Below are 22,956 nucleotides of genomic sequence, written 5' to 3'. Positions count from 1 at the left end.
TCTATAGGGCTACGCGCCCATCCACCCTGCGGACGGCGGATTGGAGGTATTATTTGTGGGAGGCGCGTGAGTTTCCTGGAGGCCTTCCATAGTGAGTAGTTGGAGTCGGCTGTGGGGGACAAGCTGACGAGATATTTGTGAAAACGGTCATTATTGTAGTTTTTTATAGTTTTGGATAATTTTCTAGTTGCGTTGTTTAGTTTGCGTTTGTCCTCCGGTGTTCTATGGGTCTGCCATATCCTTCTTAGTCTACGTTTTTCTGCTATTTTTTTTAATATGTACTGGGGGTATTCGTGATTGCCGATGGAGGTTTTTGCCGGTGTGGAGAAGCGGATAGCGTTTATTATGCTCGTGTTTAGGTATTCCGTGGCTGCTTCGATTTCTTCATTGGTTTTTAGTGAAGTTGAGGCTGAAGTTGTGTGTGTAAAGACTTCTCTAAAGAGCTGCCAGTTGGTGTGTTGGTTATGTATGGAGCCATTAGGTGTATTCTCGATGATAGTTGAACTGACTGTTACTATCACGGGGGAATGATCAGAGGAGAGATCAGCCGAGGAATTGATTTGGACGTGTCTTGACGAGATATTTTTAGTTATGAGGAAATCAAGGAGATCGGGTATTTTGTTTGTGTCGGTGGGCCAGTGTGTAGGTTCGTATGTGGTAAGGTAGTTGAGGTTGTTGGTTATTACGCTGTTGAGGAGGTTTTTGCCTCTTACTGTAACCAGTCTGCTGCCCCATTGGGTGTGTTTGGCGTTGTAGTCTCCTCCAGCTATGAATCTATTGCCCAGGGTGTCCAGGAAGTCGTCAAAGTCTTCTTTGGCGATGGAGCGTCTGGGAGGGCAGTATACAGCTGAAGTGGTGATTGTACCATGACAGTCTTCTATTGCTACGTTTGTTGCTTGGAGGTAGTCTTTCTGGAATGGTGGAAGTTCGTAGTGCTTAATGTTTGATTCGATTATGATTCCGGTGCCGCCGTGGGCCTTTCCGCTGGGGTGTTGGGTGTGGTAGAAGTTGTAGCCGTGTATTTTGAGGTAGTTTTTATCGGTGAAGTGGGTTTCGGATATGAGCATCACATCGATTTGCTGTTGTTTTAAGAATAGTTCTAGTTCAAATTTGTGCTGAGCTAGACCGTTGGCGTTCCGCAGAGCTATGCGTCTTGGTTTTATTTTGCTTCTGTGCGTATGAATTTGTCCATGAAGAGTGTGAGTAGTGACAGCAAGTTGTTAATTTGCTCAGTTTGCTTCTCGATAAGTTTTTCGAGTCTGGTGAAGTTGTTTGTGTTTTGTGGGGTGAGAATTCTATTTTCTGTGTGTACACTGTGGGTTTTCGAGTTGTTTACGTTTCCTTGTGTTGCCTGCGCGTGGGATACTGATGGTGAGGTGAGCTTTGGGGTCTAGGTTCTTGTATGGTTATGTCCTTGGGTCTCAGTTTTGGATACTTAATATTATGTAGTGTTTTATATGCTGAGCATCCTTTGTAGTTCGCAGGATGCTCTCCTTGACAGTGGATGCACTTAGCGGGGGTTTCGGGGGATTTAGTGTATTGGTCAGTGGGGTGATTACTTGCACATTTTACGCACCGGAAGTTATGGTTGCAGTATTTCTGCGTGTGGCCGTACCTTTGGCACCTTTTACATTGTATTATTTCTTTCTTTACAAGAGGTGGTTCGAACTTAACTATGGAGTTCATCAGCCGGTTGACGTTGTAAATTTCTTTGTTGTTCCCTTTTTGTTTTAAATCTATGAAGAATAGTGATAGTGGGTATCTTGAGATTCTATGTTTAATGTTGCTTATGTTTGTTACCTCATGGCCAAGATTTTGAAGTTTGTACTTTAGTTCATCTAGGTCGACTGAGTGGTGGATGTTGCGTAGCACCACACGAAAAGGTCTTTCTTCTTTGAGCTGATATGTGTGGAATTTAGCGTTTAACGTTTTTAGCAACTTAGTTAACTTTCTACAGGCGTCTGGGTGGGTCAGCAGAATTTTCACGTGGTTGTTGTTAATTTTTAACTTGTAGTCCTCTTTGCTGATATCTTTTTCAATGGTCCTTATCATTGACTGTATGTCGATTACGTCGTCAATGAATATTGGTGGAGGAGGGGGAATTCTTTGAGTATGGAGATTATTTACCTTCTCGGTTGTATTCATGGAGTTTTCCGTAGACTCCAGTATTGAGAATCTATTGAAGGTGGTCACCTGGCTGGCTGGTGGTTTAGTTTGACTCTTATTCACATTTGTCTTGCTTGGTTCCAGCTTGCGTTTTTTCGAGTGATGGTCGTTTACCAGGATAGATGTGTTGCCCCCTTGCCACGGGGGAGGAAAAACGGCGGTGTTATAATTTAGCTCCGGAGAGCCTGTTTGGAATGATAGAGCCATCATCGAGCTAGTTAATTCAGTGTGAAAGAACTAGTCGAGAGGCTGTTAACCCTTAGCTAGGTTTGTTGGATTTGCTTTCGACAGATGAGCGTCACGTGGAGTTTTGTGAATTTCACAGGGCACTGGACACACGTCTCGGCACTCAGCAGCAACTGGATGGTCACGTGCTGTTTTGTGGACTTCGCAGGGCACTGGACACACGTTTGCACGCCTCGGCACTCACCAGCAAACTGTTCATGGTAACGCTGTCGAGGAAAACTATGATGGGTGTGCCTAAGGGCCCGAAATCATCGGATTCGTGGAAAAAAGCCTTCGTTCGGAAAGTGAGGGAAATTGGCGTTACTGTTAATTGGTCAATTTCCATGTTGGTGGTTAGGGAAGGGTGCTAGCCGCCCTAGAACTATCGAAACTCGGCCACGAAGTCATCAATGTCAGCAACATAAGGCATAGAGTCTCGAAAAAACCGTTATCCCTATTTTTTATCGATTTAAAACAGAAACCCAACAATAAGGAAATCTACAACATCAGTCGCCTAATGAACGCTATAGTAAAATTCGAACCACCGCAAATCAAAAAGGAGATAGTGCAATGCAAGAGGTGCCAAAGATACGGGCACACGCAGAAATACTGCAACCATATCTTCCGCTGCGTCAAATGTGCAGGTACACACCCCACCGACCAGTGCAGTAAATCACCAGAAATCCCAGCGAAGTGCATCCACTGTCAAGGTGACCATCCTGCCAACTACAAAGGCTGCTCAGCCTACAAAACACTGTACTCAAACAAGTACCCCAAACTTAGAACAAAAGAGGTAACCTACCAAATACCCAGCTCACCGAAATTCATCTTTACCCCAATCTCCCCAACCAATCAAACACCCAGCCCTACCAAATTCACCACTCCCTCAACCTCCTATGCCCAAGCGGTACAAGGCACTCAAAATATACCAACTAGCCACAGGGATCCTCCTCAAAATAGTGCCCCCAAATCACCTGATACAGACAACGTCTCTAGGCTTGAAAAGCTAATAGAGAAACAATCAGAGCAAATTAACAACTTGCTGTCACTACTCACACTCTTCATGGACAAATTCATACGCACAGAAGCAAAATAAAACCAATGCGAATAGCTCTGCGGAACGCCAACGGTCTAGCTCAGCACAAATTTGAACTAGAACTATTCTTAAAACAACAGCAAATCGATGTGATGCTCATATCCGAAACCCACTTCACCGATAAAAACTACCTCAAAATACACGGCTACAACTTCTACCACACCCAACACCCCAGCGGAAAGGCCCACGGCGGCACCGGAATCATAATCGAATCAAACATTAAGCACTACGAACTTCCACCATTCCAGAAAGACTACCTCCAAGCAACAAACGTAGCAATAGAAGACTGTCATGGTACAATCACCACTTCAGCTGTATACTGCCCTCCCAGACACTCCATCGCCAAAGAAGACTTTGACGACTTCCTGGACACCCTGGGCAATAGATTCATAGCTGGAGGAGACTACAACGCCAAACACACCCAATGGGGCAGCAGACTGGTTACAGTAAGAGGCAAAAACCTCCTCAACAGCGTAATAACCAACAACCTCAACTACCTTACCACATACGAACCTACACACTGGCCCACCGACACAAACAAAATACCCGATCTCCTTGATTTCCTCATAACTAAAAATATCTCGTCAAGACACGTCCAAATCAATTCCTCGGCTGATCTCTCCTCTGATCATTCCCCCGTGATAGTAACAGTCAGTTCAACTATCATCGAGAATACACCTAATGGCTCCATACATAACCAACACACCAACTGGCAGCTCTTTAGAGAAGTCTTTACACACACAACTTCAGCCTCAACTTCACTAAAAACCAATGAAGAAATCGAAGCAGCCACGGAATACTTAAACACGAGCATAATAAACGCTATCCGCTTCTCCACACCGGCAAAAACGTCCATCGGCAATCACGAATACCCCCAGTACATATTAAAAAAAATAGCAGAAAAACGTAGACTAAGAAGGATATGGCAGACCCATAGAACACCGGAGGACAAACGCAAACTAAACAACGCAACTAGAAAATTATCCAAAACTATAAAAAACTACAATAATGACCGTTTTCACAAATATCTCGTCAGCTTGTCCCCCACAGCCGACTCCAACTACTCACTATGGAAGGCCTCCAGGAAACTCACGCGCCTCCCACAAATAATACCTCCAATCCGCCGTCCGCAGGGTGGATGGGCGCGTAGCCCTATAGAAAAAGCCAACCTAGTTGCCAAACACTTGACTGAAGTATTCCAACCCCATTCCTCCATAGCTGCAGCGGACGTTACCGAATATCTGCACACTCCCTTCCAAATGTCCCCTCCTATTGAACCCTTCACTTCTTCAGAGATCATAGAAGCAATCAGTCGCCTAAACCCCAAGAAAGCAGCAGGTCACGACCTAATAGACAATAAAGCAATCAAGGAACTTCCCATAAAAGGGATTGCACTCATCGCATCAATCTTTAACGCTATCTTCCGCCTTGAATACTTTCCTCAGGCGTGGAAAATCTCACTGATCACCCTCATCCCTAAACCCGGTAAACCAATATATGAAACCAGCTCCTATCGCCCAATCAGTCTTTTACCTACACTGTCTAAACTATTCGAGAGGATGCTCACGAATCGTCTCCTTCCACTCCTAGAAGAATTGAAAACACTCCCAGATCACCAATTCGGCTTCCGAAAACAACACTCAACAGTAGAGCAAATCCACCGCATAACCCACATGATCAGCCAAACCCTTGAAAAGAAAAAATACTGCTCAGCGGTATTCCTAGACATCCAACAGGCATTCGACAAAGTATGGCATGAAGGGCTACTCTACAAGCTTAAAAAGATCCTACCCCACCCATACTACACCATCTTAAAATCCTACCTAACCAACAGACAATTCATAGTTAAATGCCTAGGCGCCACTTCCGCAACATTCCCAATAGAATCCGACATACCCCAAGGTAGTGTCCTCGGACCCCTACTGTTCTCCATCTACACTGCCGACTTACCTATATCAAACGAGGTAACAATAGCAACATTTGCCGACGACACAGCACTATTAGCTACCCACGCAGACCCGGCAATTGCCTCATCCACTCTCCAGCGAAGTCTCGACTCCATGGAAAAGTGGTTCGAAAAATGAGGCTTCAAAATAAACGAAAAAAATCCTCTCATGTAACCTTCACGCTCCGAAAACAAACCTGCCCCCAGGTCACCATTAACAACACAATAATCCCAAGCAAGGACTCCGTAAGATACCTGGGCATGACCCTGGACAGGAGACTAACTTGGAAAAAACATATCTCAGAAAAAACAAAGCAACTAAAGGAAAAACTAAGAAAATTCTATTGGCTCACGGGCCGACGCTCCAAGCTAAACATACAGAACAAAATAGCCCTCTAGAAGGCCGTAATAAAACCTGTCTGGACCTACGGAATCCAACTATGGGGAACAGCAAGTAATTCCAACATTGAAATACTCCAACGCTTCCAATCGAAAACGCTAAGATCCCTATCAAATGCACCCTGGTATCTTACCAACGAAACAATCCACCGTGACCTCAAGATACCTACAGTCAAAGATGAAATACACAAGTCCAGAAGCAGATATAACACAAGAGTCAACAACCACCACAACCCACTAGTCACCCAACTACTGGACACGACGGACCAGATCCGCAGACTAAAAAGAAAATAGCCTCTAGATTAAATCCTTAGTTTCTACTAGAACCAACAATATAAAACTATTATGATCCATGTCATTGTATCACGCCAAATTAAATTAATTACTGAAAATTCTCAACGAGAATTGATCGTAAATATTCTAATAAAAAAAAAATCTCTAAAAAATTCGATGAAAATTCTCATGAAACATCAATTGAAACAATTAAACGCAACAGAGAATGGGTATAATCATATAATTCCTCCCCATTTCAAAATTCATTAATATACATCGATTTTTGTTTTCATATTTGTTTTATATGTGAAGAATACGTATTTATTGGCATAAAAATATTTTCTGTTTCAATTCCTGGTCATTTTAGATCGAAACTTCCAAATATCGTTGATTAAAAATTTTTTAATTTTTGAAATGAAAGGCACTAATTATAGGACAAAAAGTTGTTTCAATTATTTGAACATTCTGCTTCATTCCTACAATAACATATTTTATTTTAAATTAAAACAAGAATCAATACTATTGTGTATAAGTTTAATGGAGTGACACAGGTGATTTGTAGCTAACACTGTAGCTAACATAGTTTCTGCAATATACCCTTTAATCGAGTAGAAATAAGGGGATTTTAGAAATTTCTATTAACCGACAGTATTGTCAACAAGTTTTAACAATGACTGAAGGTTGCAAAATTAAATATAAAATGATTTATTAATAGCATATGCAGTGTTAAATTTGTAAATAAGCAGTTTATCTTTTAAGAATAACAAAGACACCAGAAAATAAAGATAATATTCTAATTATATTGCAAACTAACGAATAATGTAAAGAATTTATTTTTGTTATCTATATCACAGATTTTAGGTAAAATATTAATTTACTTATTACTAGGAGATTGAATTTGAAATATAATTATAATTTATAAGGGACACCTTTAAACTAGCAGATATTTGGTAGCAGTTCTCTAGCCTTTGTACAATATAACACAGTTCGGTTTAATTGAATTTAATCCCTTTGACCAGCCAGTTTCCAATTTCATTTATGGCATAATCTCCTGACAATTTCATACCCTTCAAAAGAAACACGATTTTCTATTATTGTTTTACAATCGCGGAATATGATCAGTGTTTCAATTAAGCTCCACTGTTTTAATTTCCCGTCTACGCACGATGTGGGTACACCGTTTTTTTTGTTTTTAGATACAAGTGACGAGAAATTATGAAATGATATTTTAAATTTAAACTGATTTCATTCATTGATTTATTGTAGCGACAATGGTAACTTGTTTAAATAAAGATTTTATAAATAAAATATTTAAGGTCTAAAATAATAAATAAACACATGTGAAAACATTAAAGCTGTTATCCTTATTCATGGTCTTGTTGGAACGTGTTTAACGAGCGTAACGTAGGCGTGAAAACGAAAACGTTGAGACTCTTGTGGCGTAAAAAGACTGAATTCCTCATAAAAATACAAGAAACGAGAGAAAACGTGCACATAGTTTATTCTCGACCTGGGATACATAAAACCAAAAAAAAAAAAAAAAAGAAAAAGAAAAAGGAACAAAAATTTTTATTGGTTATTTACCGAAACTCATTGTATCATTTTTATTACTCTATATAAAACGTAGAATCATATACTGACGAATGCTATTTCGAATTTCTAACTTCAGAACGATAATTACATATTTGAAATTACCAATAAGTGGTAGTAGCATTAAAAATATGGAATATTCAACGAGATGAAATATAGGTAAGGTATTTAAAAGAAAAAAGATTGAAACGTTCGATGTAAAACGATGAAATTAAATGATTGGATTTGAAAACTTGATTCGGTTTAATAATTCGATGAAAAAAGTATTCATCCTATGAAAAAAGAATTCATGTTCCTGTCGATATATCAACGACGTGCGCCGTTACTTCCGACTGCTCTGCAATTCAAATGCAATACTCGAATATACATGGCGAAAGAAATGGAAATTGAGCAATTTAAGGGAACGAATTACTCTCGCGTCCACGTAACTTCAAAATGTTTCACGTGTCCGTGTTTGCGAAACGAAATTCGTCGTTGTCCAACTAACACGCTTGCAGATGCTACGTTCGCTTTGTTGCATATAGGGCTTAAATATATGAACAAATAGAACGGCGCAACTGTCACTAGCGTAATTTTTAAAGTGAATTAATGCATAATCTCGTCATCTACGTTTGACCATGATTATGGCAGTGATCATTGTTATATACGAATCTTCGTGCAATATATGTGAAAATTCGTGGTTGTCCAATTAACACGCTTGCTGATGCTACGTTCACTTTGTTGCATATAGGGCTTAAATATATGAACAAATAGTACTGCGCAAGTGTCACTAGCGTAATCTTAACGTGTTAAAGTGAATCAATACATAACTTCGCCATCTACGCTTGACCATGACTACGGCAGTGGTCATTGATATATGTGAAGCTTCGTGGAGTAGATGTGAAAATTCGTCGTTGTCCGGTTAACACGCTTGCAGATGCTCCGTTCACTTTGTTCCATATAGGGCTCAAATATGTGAACAAATAGAATGGAGCAACTGTCATTAGCGTAATTTTAACGCGTTAAAATAAATTAATGTATAATTTCGTCATTTACGTTTGATCTACGTTTTTTCATCTACGTCATCTACGGCACCTACGCGAATCTTATTGATTACGTCTTTGGCAGTGTTCGTTGCTATAAATGAAACTTAATAGTTGTTGAAACCGCTCGAAAGTCGTGTTCCTAAATCATTCCCTCGTCTCGTATCGTGTTCATCAAATGGAAAAGGAGATTGTGTTTTAATGAAATCGCTTGTTACTATCAATCTTGCTGTGTCACTCGCATAGGAGAAGAAAGTGAGGAAGGAGAAAAAAATTAAGGTAAGGTCATCAATGAGCAAAATGTTTAATGTACATTAAAATTGAGTCCGCTGCAACCCTCGTGACTTTTAAAATTCCATACGTATATTGTTATACGTAACATTGCCATATTAAATATATTCGATCAAATATTCAATCTCGTTCCCTGAAAGCTGTTCCTGGATATCTGGTTGGATACTTTACGCACGGAAATACAGAGTGTGAACAGTAACAAACCCTCTATGTAGAGTTTTTGCTTTGCTCTTTTGAACAGGTAGATGACATTTTGCTTCGAAAAACGGATATATGTTCCACGGATATGCACATACAGAGTATGTGTATCGATATACACATTGATATACACCTTTGTACAGAGTGTCAAAAAAGTATTTATCGCGGTTTTTTTTTCAAGCCATTCTACACCTTCGATTTGATGAAAATTGGTTAAATAAGTGTAGCGCAAAATTGATCTTGACCACAATTTTCAGTGTCAAATTGTTTTTCTATTGCATCATATAGTGCTCATTAGAAAGGAAAGTTCCGTTCTTTTAGAAAAAATGTTTGCAATTTCATTAATACTTAGACTGATTTTATTCATATTTTAAGGTCAAATATGGAATACAATAACATCAATACTAATATCTACTTTTTTGTGCGAATTACTTTATATTTCAATCTTCCTTGATATGCAGTGACAAGCAAAAGTGTAAACACAGCCCGTTGATTTTATGTAGAAAGCGAATGTCGAAGGTATAATGAGAAAAGAGCATTATTTGACCATTCCACAAAATAATTTACCTAAATAGTAGTTAATTCTATTGGATATAATAAACGTGAAGTAGTACTAGTGGACGAAATACTATGTTGAAACCTTGATTCGACGAGTATAATTAATGTGTAAAACTGTAAACGTGGTTTGAGATGTCCATTTTTGTAAAATGTTTTGTACATTATTAATGTTAATGAAAATTAACTATTACATTTCGTTAATAATAACTTGTAGTTACTGTTACCTAATCTTTACCGATCACTTGAAAAATTAGTTTTTTATATTTATGTGTTTACTTTTTTCGCTCGTCGCAGTACATGTTTAAGTCAGATATGAAATATCTGGCGTATTCCAGCGGCTTTAATTAAATCTAAGATGTTGATATCCTTAATATTGAGAATGTTGTTAGTAAAGTAACTATTTCTATCCAAAAACAAGATATCTTTGAGACAACGTGAATTTTCGTTCCAATTTTCTTAACTTACAAGTATAAAATTTTCATCGCATGATACAATCTATCCTACAAAGTTCTTGCACACGACGAAGCTGAGAACATAGATCTTCTTCAAATATTATTTTTCTCACTGCTTCGTGTGGAATTTCTACTCGACGAGATGTTATTAAACGCTTAAAAGCTTATTATTAAACGATAACATACTTTTTCCTACATGAATGAACATGAAAGACGTCGAGTGAGGAATTAGAACAATTGTGGATGGTTGGAAACTATTATGCTGCGATCTACCATTCGTTATTGCCTATACATACCACGGAACAAAGGATAATTATCACCGAATTCATCCAGAGCACATTTTCTAAGTTTTACTGTATATGATTACGCCCATTATATTATATTATGTTATTACGATGTTATCTAATTAATTGTTGTCTATTTGTTTTGATACTTATATTAACCATTATTTATAACATAATATACTAAATACAATTAGTATACACAATTAGTATAGGGATTAGTATAAGAAATTTTAAACAGCTTTTTTCAAAAGAACGAATCATTTACGATCCAGGGGTTTTCTGAAACTTTCGTTTCTCGTGATGAGTACTTTATGATGCAATAAAAAATTTTATCTGAAAATTATACTCAAGATCAATTTCATGATCCATTTTCTCTAACAGATCTCCATCTTCCACAGCTATAACAAATAATTTTTTGACACTCTATACATTTAACATCGATTATAATTCTGATAATTGAAACACCGAACATCAATGTGTTTATTCACTACGCCAACACAGATAACAATTAACATTGATATATAATATATATTTGACGATATATATCTGAAAGAATAGAAATTTCATTTAATCGACTATATGACCATACTCGGTTAAGTACCAACAACGACTATCTATCAACCTTATCTTACTTCCTCGAAGATATAGAAAGACTTTAAAAATTTCAGCCATGTGATTTGGTCCTTTAAAATTTAGAAGTAATATAACGATAAAAAACATAGGGTAATCTGAAAGAATTTTTCGCAGAATTTCCTTCCCCTTTGAATTGGCTTTTATACAGAACGACTTTAACCTTTTCAAGGAAATACCTATAGATTGTGACGATCTATGATTTTAAATAGAGAGGTATATCTGAAAAGAGGTGGATGTAAAACGTAGCGTATAAAACGTAGATCAAATCTTTATTCAAGGTGTGGCGGCACTCGACAAGCCGAAAAATCAGCAGTACCCCGGCAGCGACATCTACAGCCCCCAGTGACACTTACAGCGGAACAGGCCTACTATCTACCACAACTATAACTCACAACACGGCCACCTCAAAGGATTTTTCTCTTCGCAGAGAATCAGGTTTTCAAGAACGATCGAATATGTATGCACTTGATTTACACGTGAAGTTGTCATTAAAAATATTGTTGCGTTTAAAAAGATAAATATTGATTTAAATTTAATGAAATTGTTAGTCCAATTGTTTTAAGCTTAAAGATACGTAGGTGTCACATTTATATATTGAAAACCTGGGAGCGGCATTAATTAACAAACCTAGTCACGCGCACACGTACTTCAAAACCATGCTTGAAAATCGATATTCCCTGAAACAATGCATCGTTCTCCGCTACCAATTTATTTTCGCACGAAGAATCAGTCCATTCATCGTTGCCGTCACCATCGCTACTGTAATCTATATTACTCGAATAAATTCTATATCTTGATTGGAAAATCGCATATTTTAACGAACTTTCTGTGTTTTTTTTTTATGATTTTAATTGGCAATTTCCGAAATTGAACTATAGCTTGAGAATAAACCGATAATATTTGAGGGTATATATACATACATCATGTTTTTGATGGGTTTTGTAGTAAAATAATTGTAGAAAAAGCAAACTTTTTAAGAAAAAATTACCATATTCGAGTAATAAATTATAGAAAATTACCAATGTAATTTAAAACTTAAAAAGAAGAATCTATTACACGTAATAAAGAGAAGGACTTGTTCACGAACGGTAATTCAACAAATACAGTCGTTGCAGAAACATAGTTTTACAAGGGAGAAGAATCTCTCTAGGAACTCGACGTTGTCACGTCAAGCGAAAATTCAATAAAGTGATTACTAACCGTATTACCAGCGACAATCGTGTAACGGCGATTCGTAAATAAGTTAGTCGTCTATTTGGAGAAACGTCGCTGGCAATATCGTCACATTTTAATTACGTCAGCGCTATCAATTGGTCTTGGAAGAAAGTTTTCCATTATGTACTTTTGCCCACGGCGTCGTTCCAACAAATGAGTCCGAGTTTTGAATCGCTTTCTCTTATATCACGAATTTGTAACGGTGCTTCTTCAAACTTTAAACGATTGTAATGAATGCCTTTGCGTACAAAGACTGATACCTGGTTTGACTAGAAGCTTCAGCTAATTAGTGCCCCAGTTAATTTGGATGTTCACTACCACGCCACTTATGAAGTGGCTTCGTGTCCGAGCGGATTTCCTCCACGTAAAAAAAAAAGAAAAAGAAAAAGGAAAAAAAAGAAAAAGAGATAGGAAAAAAGAAAAAGAAAAAGAAAAAAAAGAAAAAGAGAAAGGATAAAAAAAGAAAAAGAAAAAAAATAATTAATTTGGATGTTCACTACCACGCCACTAATGAAGTGTCTTCGTGTCCGAGCGAATTTTCCCCACGCAAAAAAAAAAGAAAAAGAAAAAGGAAAAAAAAAGAAAAAGAGAAAGGAAAAAAAAGAAAAAGAAAAAGGGAAAAAAAAGAAATGAGGGTAATGATGCAAATATTTTTTGTAGCCATTATATAGAATTTCGATGGTATAATTAATCAGTATCAACTTACCAGCCCCTGACGGGAAGAAAGTGACAAAAATAACCTGCAAGCAGATGAGCATTGCAAGTATTTTCGAGTCCTTCATGGTTGTAAAAAATCAGGTAATGTTGTCGCTGTAGAATATGGGAAAATCAGGCGTTTCAATATCAGTTGTGCGGGCACTGGAGTGCGTAGACCAGAAATATGTGCGACAAAAATCAGAATACATTTGTTTTCACATGATTGGATCAATTTTGTGTAGGACTAAGCTGACTGAACCTAACACGGGATAATTGTCCAACTTACGACCTTAACAAGCCCGCTTGATTCCCTATAAGCGCTTGAAATTGATGCTTGTATTCTTTCGAGATTATCAAGCTTTGCCCCCCCCCCCTTAGATCGTGTTTTCTCAAACAGAAAATATTGGAAGCGTACTCGTTGGCAAAACAGTTCACGGATAGTTCGTCCTCTGCTTGGTATTTGTTTCAATACCGTTAACAAATAAATTCATGAAACATAGTGGTATCGCATAAATTGAAAATAAAAGCTTTGCGTATACTTGGGAGTTGAACTTTGGCTATTATACGTATGTTATATATATATATAATACACAATTATATGTACATATATAGAAGATTGCTTAGAATTTGGAGCTTAATAACATATCTCAAAATCATTGACATTAAAGAAGGTGAACCTTACTTACCAAATTTCCTACCGCCAAATGATACATAAAAATTGAAAAAAATAATATACATAGTTTCTTCCGCATTATAATTTGAATCACTCGATTTATTCGACTAAAGATAATCAAGCAATAACCTTACTTTACACGTATTCTCATCACGTGAAATAGGTCACATCAGGGATTTTCAAAAGTCGATGGAATATTAATAGCGATTAATTATTTATGCATGTATTCTGCACGGTTAAAGCAATCACCTAGTGAATTATCGAGTTCCAGGAATATCAATTAGTCTTGGAAAAAAGTTTTCCCTTATGTACTTTTGCCCACGGCGTCGTTCCAACAAATGAATCCGAGTTCTGAATCGCTTTCTCTCATATCACGAATTTGTAACGGTGTTTCTTCAAACTTTAAACGATTGTAATGAATGCCTTTGCGTACAAAGACTGATACCTGGTTTGACTAGAAGCTTCAGCTAATTAGTGCCCCAGTTAATTTGGATGTTCACTACCACGCCACTTATGAAGTGGCTTCGTGTCCGAGCGGATTTCCCCCACGTAAAAAAAAAAGAAAAAGAAAAAAGAAAAAAAAGAAAAAGAGATAGGAAAAAAAGAAAAAGAAAAAGGAAAAAAAATAGAAAAAGAGAAAGGAAAAAAAAGAAAAAGAAAAAAAACAGTTAATTTGGATGCTCACTACCACGCCACTTAAGAAGTGGCTTCGTGTCCGAGCGGATTTCCCCCACGTAAAAAAAACAAGAAAAAGAAAAGGAAAAAAAAGAAAAAGAGAAAGGAAAAAAAAGAAAAAGAAAAGGAAAAAAAATAGAAAAAGAAAAAGGAAAAAAGAGAAAAAGAAAAAAAACAGTTAATTTGGATGTTCACTACCACGCCACTTAAGAAGTGGCTTCGTGTCCGAGCGAATTCTCCCCACGTAAAAAAGAAAAAAGAAAAAGAAAAAGAAAAAAAAGAAAAAGAGAAAGGATAACAAAAGAAAAAGAAAAAAAATAATTAATTTGGATGTTCACTACCACGCCACTAATGAAGTGTCTTCGTGTCCGAGCGAATTTTCCCCACGTAAAAAAAAAAGAAAAAGAAAAAGGAAAAAAAAAGAAAAAGAGAAAGGAAAAAAAAGAAAAAGAAAAAGGAAAAAAAATAGAAAAAGAGAAAGGAAAAAAAAGAAAAAGAAAAAAAACAGTTAATTTGGATGTTCACTACCACGCCACTTAAGAAGTGGCTTCGTGTCCGAGCGAATTTTCCCCACGTAAAAAAGAAAAAAGAAAAAGAAAAAGAAAAAAAAGAAGAAGAGAAAGGAAAAAAAAGAAAAAGAAAAAGGGAAAAAAAAGAAATGAGGGTAATGATGCAAATATTTTTTGTAGCCATTATATAGAATTTCGATGGTATAATTAATCAGTATCAACTTACCAGCCCCTGACGGGACGATAGTGACGAAAATAGTTTGCACACAGATGAGGATTGCAAGTATTTTCGAGTCCTTCATGGTTGTAAAAAATCAGGTAATGTTGTCGCTGTAGAATATGGGAAAATCAGGCGTTTCAATATCAGTTGTGCGGGCACTGGAGTGCGTAGACCAGAAATATCTGCGACAAAAATCAGAATACATTTGTTTTCACATGATTGGATCAATTTTGTGTAGGACTAAGCTGACTGAACCTAACACGGGATAATTTTTTTTTTTTTTGCGTGGGGAGGGGAAAATGCTATTACGCATGCCCAGTGACCCGCATCACTGGGTTATGTGGGAGTCCGTCGGATGTCGTTGCCATACCCAGTAAAAACCCCTCCTCCTTCTTCCTCCGCTTGGGGGGCAGACAACCCCGGTAAAACCTGTCGGCAGTCATCAGGGTTGTCCTTTCGTGCCCCGTAGTATCTGCTTCTTCGGGCAGTTACTGCTCATGTCGTCCTCTCAGCCAGTTCAGAATACTGGGCTGGTCTCCTTCTGCGGTTTTTCGTTGTTTCATGTTCTTGCCCTCATTGCCCCGCGTAGTTGTTGTTTCGCTCGTTCTCCTCCTTGCTTCCTCCCAGGCCCTCGCTGTCACCCTCCTGTGACACATGACGGTCTTGCAGAATTGCCTGAATTTATTCGAGCTCTCGTCCTTGGCGGTCGCCGTGGCGATCAGATTGCCCACGTCTATCTTCCCGCCCAGAGCGTTCTCCAGCTCGATCCTTCTGTCCGTCCACTTCGGGCACGCGAAGAGGGCGTGCTCCGCATCGTCGTTCGGGTCTCCACAGTCGAGACAGTTGCTGTCGCTGTCCCTGCCAATCCTTTTCCTATAGACACCGAAGCTCCCATGCCCGGTTAGCAGCTGCATGGTGTGGTGATCGATGTCCATCTTCTTTTTGGTAAATAGCAGCGCACTCGGTATTAGCTTCTTTGTGATATTTTCTTTTTTGTAGTTGTTCCACTCCTTCTGCCAGTCCTCTTGGGCCTTCTTGCGAATCGCCTCCAGTTCCTCCTTCAGCTTGCAGTCGTCATCCGTGCCACTCCTGGACCCATGGATCTTGTTCCTCTCGTAGGTCTCTCCGAGCATCTTTATCTTTATGTAAATCGGGAGATTCCCGGTCAACACGCAAAGTGCCGCGTGGGAGACGGTACGGTATGCCGTCGTTGTTATGCACAGGGCCGTTCGTTGTGCACGTTTCAGCTTTTTCCTGTTCTTATCGGTATTCGCTGCTCTAGCCCACACCGGTGCTCCGTAAGTTACGATGGACTCCCACACATTGTAGTAGAGCCTACGAGCCAAGCTGGGCGGCCCGTTGATGTTGGGTAGAATTCCCCTAAGTGCTCCTATTAACTTGTCGGCTCTGTTACACACCATCTCGATATGCGCACCGAACCTCCGACTTGGAGTCAATGACGACTCCGAGATACCTGATGCGATCGACCGTTTCGATGTCCGAGGAGCCCAACCTGAGTTTCACCACTCTCGGCACTCGCAAGCTTGTGATGAACATGACCTCCGTCTTTTCTCTCGCCAGGGTGAGCCCGACACTCGTGCACCAGTCGTTGGCGATCCTTAGCATCGTGTTGACCTTAGCGGAGGCCTCTTCGTTCCTCCCGACGGAGCATGTGATGGCCAGATCATCCGCGAAGGCGGTTGCTCTGACCATTGGCATGTTGTCGAGTCTCTCGAGCAACCGGTCGTATACCAAGTTCTACAGGAATGGTCCGAGGATGGATCCCTGCGGGACTCCCGCCGCCACCTCGTGCTCCACCGTGCCGTGCTGGTTGCTCACGATGATCCTCCTTCCGGATAGGTAACTGCCGATTAGCCTTTTGACCTTCCATGGCAGCTTCCTCTTGTCAAATTCCTCGTATATGCTCTTCCAGCTGAGCGAATTGAAGGCATTGCTAATATCTAGGGTGATCATCACGCATACTACCTTCTTCTGTCTGCAGATGTTGGCAAACTTCATCACCTGCGTGATGGCGTCTACCGTACTCCTCTTCTTTCTGAAGCCATATTGCTTCCGATGGAACGGGTCCATTCCGATGCATCTCTCGATGATCTTCTTAAAGTATTTTTCCCAGATCTTGCTCATGGTTGGGAGTATGCTTATCGGCCGGTACGCGTTAGGGAGACTGGGATCCTTACCCGGTTTCCTTAGCAGTATTACTCTGGCCGTCTTCCAGCAGACTGGGATCCTTCCTGATTCAGTGATGCCGTTGAACGCCCTTGTCACGAGCTCGCTCCTGCGACTCGCTACCAGCTTCGCGATCTCGCCCGGCACGCCATCGACTCCTGCAGCCTTCTTGGTGTTCATTCTTCCGGCGGCATCGACGACATCGCCTTCGCCGATGGCGACGCTGAGGCTAATATCTCCTTCTTCTTCGGTCTCTGCCTCTTCGCGGCCCTCATAATGGGGGGGTCCGTGTCCCAAGTTGAATAGCCTCTGTAGGACTGCCTTCACCATGTCGATCGGCATGTCGTTGGTTGGTCCCTTGCTTTTACACATCTTCATGACCGTGCGATAGGGTTTGCCCCAAGGGTCGCTCTCCAGTATCTTGCAGTATTCTGCCCAGGCTGTTTTTTTGCTGCGGGCGATCTCCTTTTTTAATTGCCTTCGGATCTCCTTGTAGGCGTTGACGAGGGGCTCGGTGTTGCCGGCGTTCTTCTTCCTTTCTCTCGTCACCTTCCTGAGCGCTTTGTGCGCCTGCGCTCTCAGTTCCGCGATCATCGGGTTCCACCAGTAGTTCGCGTACTTGCGGGTCCCCGCACAGTTCGACTTCCTTAGCATCCCTTCGCACGTACCTTCGATGCTCTTTTGCAGGGGCTCGGCCCCATCCTCTCCGATAGCCGCGTTGAGGTCTTCCTTCTTCAGTGTGTCGTCGAATCTGCTCAGGAACTCCTCCGGCGATATGTCCTTGGTCACGTACCTGTAGAACTTCGATACGGTTCGGGTCTTCCTCGCCTTAAACCTGTGGAGCACGTACAGATGGTCCGAGGCCGAGTATTTGTCCAAGACCGCGCTTCCGGCGTGTATCTCGCTGACCTTATTGGATACGCTTATTATGTCGGGGAAGCTCGTCTTCCCGTTCATGAAGAAGGTATACTTTTCCTTGAGCCTCAGTGGAAACACCCGGTGGCTGCTTAGTGCCTCCATTAAGACTCTCCATCTCTTGTCTGTGGTCGATCCTCCCCAACAGGTTGACTTTGCGTTGAAGTCTCCGGCCACGACGACCTTGTCGTGTCTTCTAGCAGCGCTCTTCGTCATAGTCGACAGCGTGTCTATGTATTCGGAGTATGCTAGCATATTTATGTTGGGCGAACAGTATCCGCTGAAGCAGAAGACGTCGCCGACGCGGACGCCCACTATCCCATCGCTCTTGACCTCTGTTGTTTCATCAGGCAGTTTGCCGTTGAGGAGTGTGACCCATATCGAGGCGTCTCCTTTGGTGTCATTAAACCAGTGCGGTAGCTGCCTGTTCGGCTCGGAAATTATTATTATATCCGGCCTAAGTTCGATCGCGCATTGGTGCATCATGTCCTGCGCCAGCTTGCATCTGTTGAGGTTTATCTGCAGTATCCTCATTTATTCGCTTTCAACCGCCTTCTATACTCTGGACAAGCCAGGGATCCGGTTACGTGGTCAAATTTCACACCTTTCTCCTTGCTGCAGATGGAGCAGCAGGGTGCGTTGGCGCAGGCAGCTATCGTGTGGTCTTTGGCTCCGCACTTCCTGCAAATCTCCTTTCCAGGGCTTATCGCCGTGCATTTGTTCGCGATATAACCGAACATGTGACATCTGTAGCACTTTACTACATTGTGTAGTGCCTTTATCGAGGCTATCGTCAAGCCGGTTCTGATCTTCCGGCTCGCCCCCTCTTTGGCCAGGTAGGCTTTCGGCATCGTCACTATTGCCGATTGGGTGCCCCACGGCGCCATTTTTAGGGTCTTTACTTCGACCTCAGTGATGTCGCTTATGCCCAGATGCATTCCTATCACCCTGGCTAGTTCTTCCTTGCCTACGAGCGGGTCTATATCCCTGATCTCTACGGAGGTCTTGTCGCGCATTGGTAGCGCTCTCACCTTGCCTCTTAGCGCCGTGTTCATATCCGCCGCGGTCTTTTTAGCGTTGCTACCTGCTTTCAGCTCGATCAGAATGTCACCTGTTCTGGTCCTCCTAATTCCACAGCTCTCTTTTAGGGTCTCCTTTGCCCCCATCAAGTCTTTGTAGACCTGGATCCACTCCTTGTCTTGCCCTACTTTGACGAGGATGGCTTCGGGTCTGTTACGTATCCTCTTCGGTCCCTCCGGCCTCTTTGGCTTGTCCAATGCCGCCCTTCCTGCGTTCGCCTTACTGACCACCGTCGGGGTGTCCGTTCTTTTTCCTCTCCTTCCGCGGACAGGGATCCAGTCATCCTTTACATCGCTGTCCGTGTAGTCAGTAGTCGCTTTTGCCGAGCTGTTGCCGGCACAGGCTCCTGCGTAGGAGGCCTCCATGGTCGTTGGTCTCTTTCTCTTGGTGTCGCCCTTCCCCTCGACGGGCGATCTCTCCTTCCTTTTTCCTTCCTTCTCCTCACTCCTCCCCGAAGGGGTGGTCATCCTGGTGGCCGTGACTGTCCTAGCGTTCCTCTTGAGCCTCATCTCGTTCAACATCGAGTGGAGCTTGGACGCTTTTTTACTGATAGCGTCCCTCCTTTTCTTGATGTCGGTATCCTTTTTGCTCATGAGGTAGAGTCTGCTACCTATGTATTGGATTTCGCGGAAGACTTCTGTGATGATTTCCGTCATCGCCTTCCATTCGCTCATTTTGATGACGATACTGTCCTCGTCATTGCTTTCGGTCTCGGCCGTTGCTCTGTTCGCCATGGCCTTCCTCCTGAGACATTCCCTTGGTGCCGCCGCTTCGCTGCCGCTGTCCGACATTTCCGCCGGTGTGTCTAGCTCCGAGGTGCTGGCCGCTTCGTCCTTCGTTGCCATCGGCTGGCTCCTGGCCAGGCTTCTCGTTGTCTTGCACGCGCTCCCCTCCACTGGGGACTTTCTCAAATATCTGGTGATCTTGTCACCTTTCGGGATTTTTTCCTTGGCGAATCGGGTCGCCTTTTCGGTGGGTGGTGTCTTATCCTTGAGTGCCTGCATTGGCATCTCGACATCCTCGATGAATCCCGCGATGTCTTCATCAAATTCGAGGTATCTTCTTGTGCTTTTTTTGCACATCTTTTCCTCTGTGACATCTGCGGGTGTTTCTTGGTCCCCGGTCGTGTTTACCGAACGAGGGGAGGCCCTGGGATCGACCTTCCCCTCGCCGTTCGTCCAGTCGTTGGGTGACCGTCGGGTCGAGCCTGGGACGCTACTCGAATCCCCGACGGGGCCTGGAAGCTCCGAAACCCCCTGAGCCGTAAGTTTACTTACCTTGTAGTACTTGTCCATATTGTGTTTATGACTTTAATATACATATATATATATGTATGTTTGAGGTGTATCCTTCCGCGTGTATGCGATTCGTGTCCTAAATAACTTGCCGATGTCGTCGTAAGGTCGCCAGTCGTCTGTCTGATGACCGGATACTTAAACTCGCAGTGTCCCTATCACTGTTCGACGCGGGGAGTTTAGACTGGCCCTCCACGGGGGCGCTCTCCCACTCCTTGGTTACCCAGGTAGCCCGCACGGTGGCGCTTCGGTCTCGCGACCCAAGATGGCCTTCGCTCTGCCCCTAACCTCACTTTCCACACACAGCACTTTCAATCGTTTCTCTCGCTTTTATACCAGCGAGCTCCCCTATTTCTTGTATTCCCACTCATTCCGGAGCACTAGAAACTTCACTTTCGTGCACTTTTCCGCCCGAGTTCTTTAATTTACCCAGATATTTCGGTTATGCCTACGGAGCGACGTGCACGTGTCCGTTCTGCTTGCCGCCATCATCGAGCATGCAACACGGGATAATTGTCCAACTTACGACCTTAACAAGCCCGCTTGATTCCCTATAAGCGCTTGAAATTGATGCTTGTATTCTTTCCAGATTAACAAGCTTTGCCCCCCCCCCCCCCCTTAGATCGTGTTTTCTCAAACAGAAAATATTGGAAGCGTACTCGTTGGCAAAACAGTTCACGGATAGTTCGTCCTCTGCTTGTTATTTGTTACAATACCGTTAACAAATAAATTCATGAAACATAGTGGTATCGCATAAATTGAAAATAAAAGCTTTGCGTATACTTGGGAGTTGAACTTTGGCTATTATACGTGTGTTATATATATATAATACACAATTATATGTACATATATAGAAGATTGCTTAGAATTTGGAGCTTAATAACATATCTCAAAATCATTGACATTAAAGAAGGTGAACCTCACTTACCAAATTTCCTTCCGCCAAATGATACATAAAAATTGAAAAAAATAATATACATAGTTTTGACTTTCTTCCGCATTATAATTTCAATCACTCGATTTATTCGGCTAAAGATAATCAAGCAATAACCTTACTTTACACGTATTCTCATCTCGTGAAATAGGTCACATCAGGGATTTTCAAAAGTCGATGGAATATTAATAGCGATTAATTATTTATGCATGTATTCTGCACGGTTAAAGCAATCACCTAGTGAATTATCGAGTTCCAGGAATATCAATTGGTCTTGGAAAAAAGTTTTCCATTATGTACTTTTGCCCACGGCGTCGTTCCAACAAATGAATCCGAGTTCTGAATCGCTTTCTCTCATATCACGAATTTGTAACGGTGTATCTTCAAACTTTAAACGATTGTAATGAATGCCTTTGCGTACAAAGACTGATACCTGGTTTGACTAGAAGCTTCAGTTAATTAGTGCCCCAGTTGATTTGGATGTTCACTACAACGCCACTCCCCCCCCCCCTCCCAAAAGTGGCTTGGTGTCCATGCGGATTTCCTCCACGTAAAAAAAAAGAAAAAGAGAAAGGAAAAAAAAAGAAAAAGAAAAAAAAACAGTTAATTTGGATGTTCACTACAACGCCACTTAAGAAGTGGCTTCGTGTCCGAGCGAATTTTCCCCACGTAAAAAAAAAAAGAAAAAGAAAAAGGAAAGAAAAAGAAAAAGAGAAAGGATAAAAAAAGAAAAAGAAAATGGGAAAAAAAAGAAAAAGGAAAAAAAAGAAAAAGAGAAAGGAAAAAAAAGAAAGAAAAGGAAGAAAAGAAAAAGGAAGAAAAAGAAAATGAAAAAAAAGTTAATTTGGATGTTATAAAATGTTATATAACCAAGAACTTATCTTCTACTTGGTAGTCGAATAAGAGAAGACCGAGCCATTGAATCGCTCAAATAGATTAGCTGATTCGCTTAACGTATTTTTACTTCCCATGACGTAAACAAGAGCAGAAAGTACACAAGTAATAATACAGAAATGTCGAATGTACAGAGGAATAGATTTCGTTAAATCATTAGCACGTAACATTTCCTTATAATTCTATTTGTGTATAGCAAAATAGCTTGTGTGCTTTCATGAATTATATTTGATATTTAGAAGCTTTCATGTAGGTAGATATATAACTCGTGTTAATTAGTAATTTAACAATACATCATGACAACATATCATTTTCGTTTCTTCGTTTATCTCGTTATGCGCGTAAACGAATGTGTAAATAAAGACATATAATCAACGATAACATGTAGTGGCAAGCATATTGGTGAAATGATTGTGGATGATTTCACTCGGTGTATCGGTAAATAAACTTTGATAGACATTGCCGATGAATTCGCTGTCGGTGAAATCGTGTCGATGAAATAATTGTCAGTGATTTAAAGATAACCCAATT

The 22,956-nt window shown here is 41.1% G+C and overlaps 1 long non-coding RNA gene across 1 annotated transcript; it reads left to right on the top strand.

The window, feature by feature from the left end:
• Window positions 1-22,045: 22,045 nt before the first annotated feature.
• Window positions 22,046-22,611, top strand: LOC126927509 (uncharacterized). The gene is made up of 2 exons (XR_007715551.1): window positions 22,046-22,133; window positions 22,340-22,611. It is a non-coding gene; the product is annotated as an uncharacterized LOC126927509 (long non-coding RNA).
• Window positions 22,612-22,956: the final 345 nt, after the last annotated feature.

The sequence above is a fragment of the Bombus affinis genome, unplaced genomic scaffold (genome assembly GCF_024516045.1).
Source record: "Bombus affinis isolate iyBomAffi1 unplaced genomic scaffold, iyBomAffi1.2 ctg00000123.1, whole genome shotgun sequence".
Classification (NCBI taxonomy): domain Eukaryota; kingdom Metazoa; phylum Arthropoda; class Insecta; order Hymenoptera; family Apidae; genus Bombus; species Bombus affinis.
This window is presented reverse-complemented; position numbering and strand designations above follow the sequence as displayed.